Genomic DNA, 11109 nt, shown 5'->3' on the forward strand with positions numbered 1-11109 from the left:
ATCTGTATGAAGTTACACTACAACAGCAGCACTTCCTGGGTGTGGTCTTCTAGAGACGTGTTCCCTCATGTGTAAAGTTCAGCACATACAGCACTATTATACAGAATCCTCACAGAGCTGTGTTCAGAAATGACTCAACTCTACACCTTACTGTACATAGTGAGATACACAACACTGATTCTCACTGTAGTTACAGGTAATTCATATTCATCAGATTATCAACTGTATTTATTTATATCCACTAATAAACACTTTTAAGATTTATGTCTTAATTTTCTTTTTCACAGCAGGCAGTTTTGCAGATAAAATTGGATCGACAGACGTCAACATTGCCAGAAAAGAAAAAGGCACTGTTAAGCTGAAATGTTCCTATGAGTCAAACAATGAATATGTTTATCTTTACTGGTACAGACAATATTCTAACAGCGCACCTCAGTTTTTACTTGTTAAAGGTGTAAAGTCAGCAAGTGATTATGACTACAATCCCAGTGGATCTCGATTCAGGGCAGAAACAACCTCAAATGCTACTGAACTTATTATTAAAGACCTACAGATCTCAGATTCTGCTCTCTATCACTGCGCTCTAAAAGTAGGAGCACAGTAATACAGAGTCACTGAACGACTGTACAAAAACCTAACGTTTGAAGAAACCACAGAAGATGACAGATATTTCCTTTACCACCTTATCATTTAACCACAGAAACATAAAAACAAATGTGGTAACATATGCAGCTGAAATAAATAGAAAATAAAAGTGAACAGGTGAACATTCAACACAGGAATTTTAACATATTTGATGCTCCAGAACATTAAAAAAATGTATCCTAACCATTGGGTGAAGTGTAACTGGTGCACAATATGTGAAATTGTAATAATTTGACTTTCTTTCATTTATTTATTCATTCTATCATTTATGTATGTTGTAATCATCCACTATATACTGTACAACTGCATGTTGCATGTTAAGAGAAAATTCTTTGATGAACAAATGTGAGTTTTATTAATAGAATTACAAAGAAAAATTGTCACTGGAATTTCCTTTTTGTTTTATGACAATTTCTGATTGTGCACAAATATGATGAAACATAATAATTTGATCACTGTACTTTTTTTCCTTTTCAGTTTTGATTTAAGTTTTCAAAATGCATTTATCCAGACTGCTTACACAATAAATTGTAACTGTGTGTATATTTCTGCTCTATGCTCTGTTTTACTGAGAGAAGCTTCAGATCCTCCACAATCCTGACCAGGAAGATGTATAATTGAATGTAAGTATGTATACTGTATATATATGATTCTAAAAGTGTGTCCAGGATAAAGTGGTACCTACAATTAAACTTCGTCAAATCGAACTTCATAAATATAAAACAAGCAGAACTAAACCCTACTTTGTTTTGAATGACGTTGATAGGAATGAAATCTGCATCATTTTATGACTTCTGATGTAGAATCTGCAGCTGTAGTGGTGCTGGTTTACTGCTGCTCCTAAATTACATCATTAACTTCTCCAAGCAGTACATTTTCAGGGTGAGAGACACAATCATGTAAACTGCTGTCAACTATAAACACCAGATTTTGATCATTACAAACATTAGTTTTCTATTATTAGATAGAAAGTTTTACAGATCAGTTCTGAACTGGAGTGAAGCAGCTAAACTTGGTGTGTTTCTCAGTCTTTCTCCACAAGATGGTGTAGTATGTGATCTTATTATGGGCCAAGTACTAGAACTCTGCTCACATCCCTCAGAGATACAGTACTGAGTTGTATAGATTTTAAAAGCTACGTTACGCTATATTTAAATATATATTTGTCTTCAGCATGGACAAGCACATTACTACTGCATGATCCCATTCTCTGAACATGTTGCATCCAGAGTTTCATGTTTTGATGACAACCAGCAAAACTTCTACACACTACTGTCCTACACTGTCTTGTTTTGTCTTTGCACTGTCTGTCTTACACCAGGTTCACATGATGCACTTTATGTGGCGAGGACACTTACTAGTCTTTAGCTCTGTGTTTTGTGTTCTGTAGCTTGTAGCACCAGGGTTCTGGAGGAACGTCTCATTTCACTTTGTACTGTGTCAGCTATAAATGGTTAAAATGACAATAAAAGCATCTTAGTTTGACTTGACTCAACTTTACACATTTTTACTAACAAAATGATTTTATTACAACAATAAGTCAGAAGGCTCAGCTTGTTGGTGTCTTTCATGGCATTACCAAAAAAACAGCTTTCCTCAACTCAAAACTGATATTCTCCAGTGAATCTGTGATGTGATGCTGTGGGGTGGCGCTTCATAAACCTTTAAGTTGAACTAGAAGGACTTTTCACTGATCCAAGAGACTTCATCATGTTCACTGTTATATTCATGTGTCTGTGGCTTTTACTAGGTGAGTTATACATGTAATATTTTTTAAATCTTAAAATTTCTGTGATTAATTAGAGATTAATTGGTCTGTGTTGTGTCAAGAAACAGTAGAATGTGAGTCTCACTGTATTTCTGGCTTTTTTCTCTCTGTGACAGGTAACTTAATGGCTGATTCTATAGAGCCACTTTTTACTCAGAAAGTTGTAGATAAAGGTGAAAATGTTACTCTGTCCTGCAGATACAAAACAAGTTTTACAAACAGCGATTTGCACTGGTACAGACAACATCCAAAATCTAAACCCAGGTTCCTTCTTTATATTTCTCAAAGAGGAGACATAAGTACAGACAAACCCCAAAGAATGACTGCTGAAATTGATGATGATGATAATAAACAAGTGGATCTGATCATCTCTTCTGCTGCTGTATCAGACTCTGATCTATACTACTGTGCTCTTAGGCCCACAGTGACAAGAAATCCAGCTGCACTGTACAAAAACCTCCACACAGTTTTGCTCTATGGAAAGCAGGTCTGGAGATGATTCCTTAGAAAAGCCAGAGAAAGCCCACTGAGATACAGCAAGAACATTCAACATGCTGCACAGACAGTAACCTGAGTGCAAACCCTAATTCTGGAGTGTGGAGCCTCCACCTACAGATGATTCCAGAAAAGTACAAACTAGGCAAGATTGAGCATGTATCAATTGTGGAAAAAGTTTTTACTAAAGGAACTATTCATATAACCTTCATGAGGTTTGGTTGTTTTTAATTGTTATTAAGTATTTCTTCAGATACTGAGATCACAGGGATGATCTTAAACCAATCGTATATATATATATATATATATATATATATATATATATATATATATATATATATATATATATATATTGTCTTTAAAATCCAGCTGCACTATACAAAAAACTTTTTGTACAATTAGTTTTTTTTTTTTACTGAAAGCAGTTTAGTTCATGATTTTATGAAATTTTCATACAATTTCTTGACAATCAGAACTTAATAATTTTTTTAATGTGTAGTCCAATGCCAATGTCACAAAGCGCATTTACATAAATAAATAAATAAATAAATAAGCATGACTGCACTTTTTTACTATACAGTAAATAGCTGTAAAACAGAATTATATATAATTGACCCAGATGAGAATAAGTTTTGTCAGACATCCATCTCTACCACAAATTGGCAGGAAGGGTCCTGGATGGCCAGGACATGGGCCGAGGTCAAGAGACTCTTGAGCTTGGTAAAGGACCATTCAGCCTCTGGGTTCCATCTGAAAACCTGCCGCTTGGTGATGGTGGGGCTGTGGTAGAGCTATAGCTCTATTGCAGTCTGCTAATGCGTGGACAGAGACTGTTGTCCTTTTACTAAAAAGAATTCAGAACCTGTCAGAGAGGAAGAGGTGTGGAGGCTGCGAGAGTCCTGAATGTATTGGGTCATGGCCACCTGCTTGGGTGCAGAGAGATGATAAAGCTGGGGAGGCATGGATCCCTGGGGGGTCTAGGAAGAGTCTTGGGCTTTACTGAATACTTCAGCGAGGTCGTGGAAGGTGGGACAGAACTGAGGTAAGGAGGAGTCTCTGGAGAGCACAGGGCCAGTGGAAAGATAGAGTAAGACAGTGGGATCAGCGGGGGACAGAGGGGCAATAGGTTCCCCACTCAAGTACCCGACCCCCCGGACCAGTCCAAGTAGTGGTTGTGCTTGCAAAGCCAGGGGAAGCCAAGCATGATGTGGGCATGAGTTGACGAGATCACCGGAAAGGTGAATCACTCCCAGAGTCATTTAATGATGGTCACCTGAAGGGGCTTGTTTTGACATGTGGCCTTGTCTAGGGGATGTCCATCCAGCGCCCAGACCTGGAGAGCTACCGGTGAGGTTGCTTGGCTCGGAACAAGGTTCTGGTTCATGAATTTCGCTTTCAACCATGAGCCTATCCTTTTGCTTACCACGACGGTGACATGAGCTCAGCCTCACCACAGTAGTAGAGACCGAGCCCCAGAGAATGGAATCTTTCTTTTTTTGTTTGCAGTGTACTCAGCCATTAACCGGTTGCCCTGTGAAGAAGACAACAGTGAGCGGGCGGCATCCTGCCAAAAAGTAGATAAATCGAATACCTTGTGAAATTCCCCGGAGAAGGTGGCGAAGGAGGAGAAGTGGGAAGCAGTTTCTCATTCTGTGGTAGCCCAGCACAGGGGCCGTCTGGATAGCAGGGAGATGACAAAGGCCACCTTCTCCTGCTCTGTGTAAAAGGAGGATGGTTGGAGACAAAAAATCTGACTGCACTCAGAAGGCAGAGTCTGGGTTCTCCAGAGAAGTGAGCCATGTTCTGTCAGGGTGTCAATTTATATTGAAGAAAGATGGCCGCTATTCTGGCACTCCTGACTGCAAGATGGTGCCAATCTGGAAGCGGAAGTGGCAACCCTGGAAGTGTCCGTGCGACTGGCTGACAGAGTTCCCACTCAAAGTTACTTCTTCATATAGTCTCTGGGAAATTTTCCTCAACAGCATCACTTCTGACTTTGTTAATTCATTAGAAATAAACCTGTAAGGATGAATGCATTCATTTTAAATTGGTATTCTTAATCAATAACCCAAATTCCCTGCCCAAAAATGGAAAAATATTAAATGTAAATAAAAACAATATGCAATGATTTGCAAATCTGACATTTCATGAATAATACACAATCAAACATAGAAAACATGTTCAAATGTTGAAATTAAAGGAAGTGTACCATTTTAGCTTCTACTACAAAGCCATGCTGTTGTAATAGATGCAGAATGTGGATTAAGCATAGTCTTGCTAAATATGCAAGGTCTTCCCTGAATAAGACACCATCTAGATGGAAGTATTTGTTGCTTTAAAATCGGTTTATACCTTTCAGCACTGATGGTGCCTTTAAAGATGTGAAAGCTGCCCATTCCATAGTTCCCCTTCAGGAACTCGAGCTGCGTCGAAACGCTATGGGAACGCCCCTGCGTGACCACGCTCTGAACCACGTGTGAAATCTAGCCAATAGGCAAGCCGTGACGTCATAGACAGGCGACGTCGCGTAAACCAGGAAGCTACAAGATGGCTGTGCGGTGGTAGCGACATTAGCTTCTGCTCGTTCAGGTAAGCGCTTTGAGTGTGTTATCTGTGCAGTCATGAGCTTATATGCAGGCAGAATTCCGTCTGCGTGTCTCCTGCTTGCCCCGATTTATTTCGGGGGGGGTGACACGCCGCCGATGTGTTGTTTGCTTAGCTTAGGAGCGTGCTTAGTCGGCTCTCGAGGATATCGGTTGTTAGCATTTTAGCCGTGCGGCTATGCGCTCCGGCTGCTAGCCGAGCTCCTGTTCCCGGTAGAGCGCTCGTTTGGTATCGGTTCTTTTCCGGTGTGTGTGACGCGGTGCTCCGTATTCTTCCTCCGAGGCGGGAGAATTTCAGAGAGCGCTCTCCGAGGTGAGCGCTCTCCCTCGAGGCTTTGGCTCTCGATGGTATCGGCTGTTAGCATTTAGCCATGTGGCTATGCGCTCCCGGCTGCTAGCCGAGCTCCCGTCCCCTGGGGATTGCGCTCGTTTGGAAACGGTTCTTCCCCCGGTGCGTTCGAGGTGCTCCGTATTCTTCCTCCGAGGCGGGAGAATTTCAGAGAGCGCTCTCCGAGGTGAACGCTCTCCCTCGAGGCTTTGGCTCTCGATGGTATCGGCTGTTAGCTTTTAGCCGTGTGGCTATGCGCTCCCGGCTGCTAGCCGAGCTCCTGTTCCCCGGGTAGAGCGCTCGTTTGGTATCGGTTCTTTTCCCGGTGTGTGTGACGCGGTGCTCCGTATTTCTTCCTCCGAGGTGGAATGAATTTCGGGAAATTAGGGGGGGCATGCCTGGTGGCTGCTTCTTCTCCCGGTGCGGGCGGCGCAGCATTACATGTCTCTCTCTCCGAGGAGGATGAGCTGGTGGATGCTGGCGAGCCTGCGGACTCCTCACAGCCTGTGCTGTAAATGGAGCTCCTTGAGGTCGTGGCACGGGCCGGGTCCGAGCTGGATTAGCTTGGCCGGTCGTGTGGCAGGAGCAGCGAGCACCAGTGAGCTGGTTGTGCATTTCCTGCACTGTGTCACAGCCTCAGCGCCTCCCCTGATCTGCACACCGAGGTGTCTGGGTCCTGGGAGGCCTGTGGACGCGCGTGCTTTTCCGATGTTCTTTCGCTGCGCGCGAATGTTATTGGAGCTGCGTGGCGCGGCTGCAGAACGTTGCCGCTTGTGGTAGAGACGCTAGCTAGCTATCTCTCCCCGAGTGTTGCGTCTGTGACGGCTATCGGTTTGCCTACGAAGCGGCGCTTGGCTCTGGTGGGTAGCGCTGCGCGGCAGGTCAGGCTACAGGTTGCTTCCACACGATGAGTGTGTTGCAGGCATACCAGGCTGGCCTGCTATGGGGGCTGATGCGAGCTTCCTTCTGAGCGTCATGGTGTCCCCTCCTGGCCTGACCTGGTGACGCTGTGGGTAAGGGCGATTGCTGGCGGGTTCAGGAGGCCGCGGTGGCATTTCAGTGGTAGTTCCTCGCCCTGGTACGCCCAGGCACAGCGAGATAGCCCGGTGAGAGAGTGTTGCCACCGACCGCTGGAGGTCCTAGGGGCCCCTGGCGACTCTCTAGGCCCGAGGAGGGGCTGGACGGCCTGAGGGTCGTCCTCGCCTCTAGTCAACGGGCTGTGGTGCGTAGGCCTGATGGCTTGCATCTTGGAGGGTGGTGTGCACCTCATGCTACGGTGCTCGTCCCTCCCTGGCACCACCGGGAGGCCGGTCTGTCGGCCCTGCCACAGGGTGTTCAGGACGCTGCCTCCCTCTAGCGGTTAACTCCCTTATTTCCGCCCGACAGTTCGTTGCGGATGAGAGTCATCCGCCGCCTCTCAGGGGACTTCAACGGCCGCAGTACGCTGCTCCTGCCGTTCGGGTTCAGGAGGACTGTCTGTAAGCCCTGCCACGGGTCGTGTTCGGGGCGCAGCTTCTCCAGCGGTTTGCTCCCTGTATTCCGCCCATATGATCGCTGCGGACGGGGGGTTCCGCCGCCTCTCAGAAGGTGTGGTCGGCTGCAGAGCACCGCTCCAGCCGCTCTGAGTGGGTCGGGGGCCAGCCCCGAGGGGTTGGTTCTCCCTGTGGAGACTTTCTGTCGGTCTGTAGGGCTGCCTGGAGTCTCTCGGGGGTCCTGCGTACTGTGGAGAAGGGTTGCGCGATTCGGTTCGCATCTTCTCCTCCCCGGCTCGACGGGGTGTGTCCCGCCCTGGCGGGACCCGTGCAGGCTCTGGTCCTGGAACAGGAAGTGCGCGCACTCCTGGGGAAAGGGGCCATCGAGGTGGTTCCCCCCCTTAGTTTGCGAGTCAGGCTGCTACAACCCGTGCTTCGTTGTTCCAAAGAAGGACGGTGGGTTGCATCCCATTCTGGATCTCTGCTACTTGAACCACTCACTTTTGAGGCTCGGGTTCAGGTTTCTCATTTAGAGAGGTCGTGTCTCAGGTCAAGTCCAAGGACTGATTTGTCATACGCTAGATCTGGAGGTTGCATGCTCCCATGCAGCCGTTCTTCACCGCGCACGGGAGGTTCGTGCTTATCAATATCGGTCCTTCCGTGCGGCCTAGCGCCCTCACCCCGTGCCTTCACAGAGTGCGTGAACGCAGCACTGACCCCGCTGCGGCTTCAGGGCATCCGCGTTCTGTATTATATCAGCGATTGGTTGATGGTGGCTCGTTAGAGCACCTGGCGGTTTGGCATTGAGGTGCTGTTCCCGCCTGCATGAAGGTACTGGGGTTCGGACTGTGACGCCGGGTTGTGTGTACTTTTCCCAGCGCGGAGGGCCACTTTCTCGGCGTGGTGTGGGACTCGGCCGAGTTGCGGGCACGGTTGTCTCCCGCCCGGTTTGTAGTCATCCTCACTGCAGTCAGGAGGGTAGGGGCAGGCCGCCTAGTCACTGTGAGGCAGTTCCAGAGGCTGCTGGGTCTCATGTCGGTAGCGTCCGCATGTGGCCCCTCCAGTGGTGGCTCCGGGGCAGAAGGTCTCACATCAAGGTCTCACAGTGTGCCCATGAGCCTTGGTTGCATGGTAGAACCTTACGTTCTGTCCCGAGTCCCCGTTTTAGGGACTCCTTGTCGTCGCGTAACGCTAACGACGGGCGCTTCCATCACGGGGTGGGGAGGCCGCCACACACCGGGAGGTGCTGGCTGTGTTGTTGGGGTTACAACACTTCCTCCCAGTCCTTAGAGATCGCTATGTGTTGGTCCGCTCGGACAATGCTGCGGTGGTCTCGTACATCGTCCACCGGGGGGACCTCCGGTCTCGCCCTTGCGAGCAACGGGCGCAGGGGGTCCTCTTGTGGTCCCGGGACGAACTCCTCTCATTTAGAGCCGGTTACATCCCGGGACGGTTGGATGTCTGAGCAGACGCCCTGTCGAGACAATGGCTGCCGTGGGACGGTCTTGGCCGAGGCTACGCCTGTACGCCTTTCCCCCGATTGCGCTGCTCTCGGGAGTTCTGGGAAAGTTTTGCCGGTAGGGAGTCTGTCTCCTCCGGCTAGCACCTTGTGGGCGGGCGGAACCCTGATTCACCCCCGCCCGGTGTTGTGGAGCCTGTGGCCCCTGAGGGGACACGGTTTGTAGCGGCTGTTCTCTCTACCGAGGTAGTAGAGGCCCCTCTCCACTCCAGAGCTTCCTCCATGAGGAGGTCATACGCTGCACGATGGCGACTGTTCGCGTCACGGTGTGAGCACCATGACTTGGACCCAGATGACTGCCCAGTCGGTTCAGTTCTCCTCATGGTTCTCCTCTGTTATAGCCCCCGACCGGGGTTACGAGACCCGGCTGTGTCCAGTGCGAGCACTGGGTGCTTATCTCCACAGGACGAGTCCTTTGAGGTGGTCGGTGCAGTTGTTCGGCTGCGAGTCCTGGTCCCCGCTCCGATCGCGGTCAGGGCTCGCCCCACCGGAGTGTGGCGGCCTCTGCGGCCGGGTCCACATGAGTGTCACTCCGGGACGTCTGTGACGCTGCGGGTTGGTCCACCCTGCTGACCCTTTGTCAGGTTCTATGGCCTCGACCTCTGAGCCACCCCGGGCTCCTCTGTCCTGCGTGCTGGTGCCGAGGCCCTCACTCTTTCGGCAGGGTCTGGTCAGTGTGGCGTGATTGGACACTCGTTCCCATAGCGTTTCGACGCAGCTCGAGTTCCTGAAGGGGAACGTCTCAAGGTTACGAACGTAACCCTAGTTCCCCGAGGGAATGAGACGCTGCGTCTCCGTGCCACACTCCCTGCATCCCTGCGGCGCTTACCTTCTCTCTTTGCAGAAGCTAATTTCGCTACCACCGCACAGCCATCTTGTAGCTTCCTGGTTTACTGTCTATGACGTCACGGCTTGCCTATTGGCTAGATTTCACACGTGGTTCAGAGCGTGGTCACGCAGGGGCGTTCCCATAGCGTTTCGACGCAGCGTCTCGTTCCCTCGGGGAACTAGGGTTACGTTCGTAACCTTGAGACGGTATTAATGTACCTTCAAATCATCAAAAACCTGGATGGTCCCTCTCCTCTTTAGACTGAAGGACACGGCATTCATGGTTTCCAAAATGAATTTAAAATTTCCACAGAACAGTTTTCCACTTTACCTAAGTGAATTTTAATAGGTTTTGGCTCTGAGAAGATGGCAGTGTTTCTGGATCAAGTTCACATCTGGTTTCTTCTTTGCATTATATAATTGAACCTGCATTTGTGCATGATGCAGTGAACTGTGTTCACTAACAATCATTGCTAGAGGGGTTTCTGTGTCCATGCAGTTATTTCCATTACATTATCATGTCTGTTTTAAGGCAGTGCCACCTGAGGGTGAGAAGATCACGGGCATCCAATACTGATTTTTCCCTAATACTTTGATTTTTCCAGATACTTTGGACTAAATAGTTACATAATTTGCACATACAGATTTTTCGCAAATTGGTGAGCCTCCGCCCATCTTTACTTCTGAGACTCCTCTGAGACATATTGCAGCCATCATATTCAGAATTACCAGATTTTTTCTAAAATAAATTTTACATTTCCTCATTTGAAACATTTAAACACATTTTTGTTTATGAGATTTGTTCTTACTTACATTTTCATCTTTTTGGAATTGGTGTTGTAAATTAAGAATATTATTTTTAAATTAATACATTTATATACATTTACCCTAATACATTTACCCTATATTTATATTGAGCAATATTGTCAGGAGTGACAGTGGTAAGAAAAATCGTGATGATATGAAAGAAAAAAAAAAACCTTTCATAGGGAACTCAACCTCATCTGTGTAACACTAAACAGTCAATTATAATTAACCTCATTTTACAACTAAGTATGGTATGTTCAACAAGTGCAGTCATGTTTATTTTGTTGAGGTCATTAACTCTTTACTGATGGAGAATTATTTGTTAAATTGTTGGTGGATTGTAATTGTAGTTCAACTGACAGTAGCAAAGTAGATTGTATTAATTACAATCCAAAGTCTTCATAAGAAACGTATGTATCTTTAAGCTGTTCATGTGGAATCGTCCTCAACAGCTGTGTGGTTTTTATCTAATGAGAACTCCATCCAGAAATACTGCTTCAGGACGGTTTTAGGGAAATATGAAGACTGGTCACTGGTATCTTATTAGCGTGTGTGTCTCATACAGAACACAGAAAGAAAAAAAATCAGAGAGAGGCATAGAGAAAGAGCGAGAGACGTTTATTAAGTATGTATCCTTTCACAAA

The sequence above is a fragment of the Silurus meridionalis genome, chromosome 6 (assembly GCF_014805685.1).
Source record: "Silurus meridionalis isolate SWU-2019-XX chromosome 6, ASM1480568v1, whole genome shotgun sequence".
NCBI classification, from domain to species: domain Eukaryota; kingdom Metazoa; phylum Chordata; class Actinopteri; order Siluriformes; family Siluridae; genus Silurus; species Silurus meridionalis.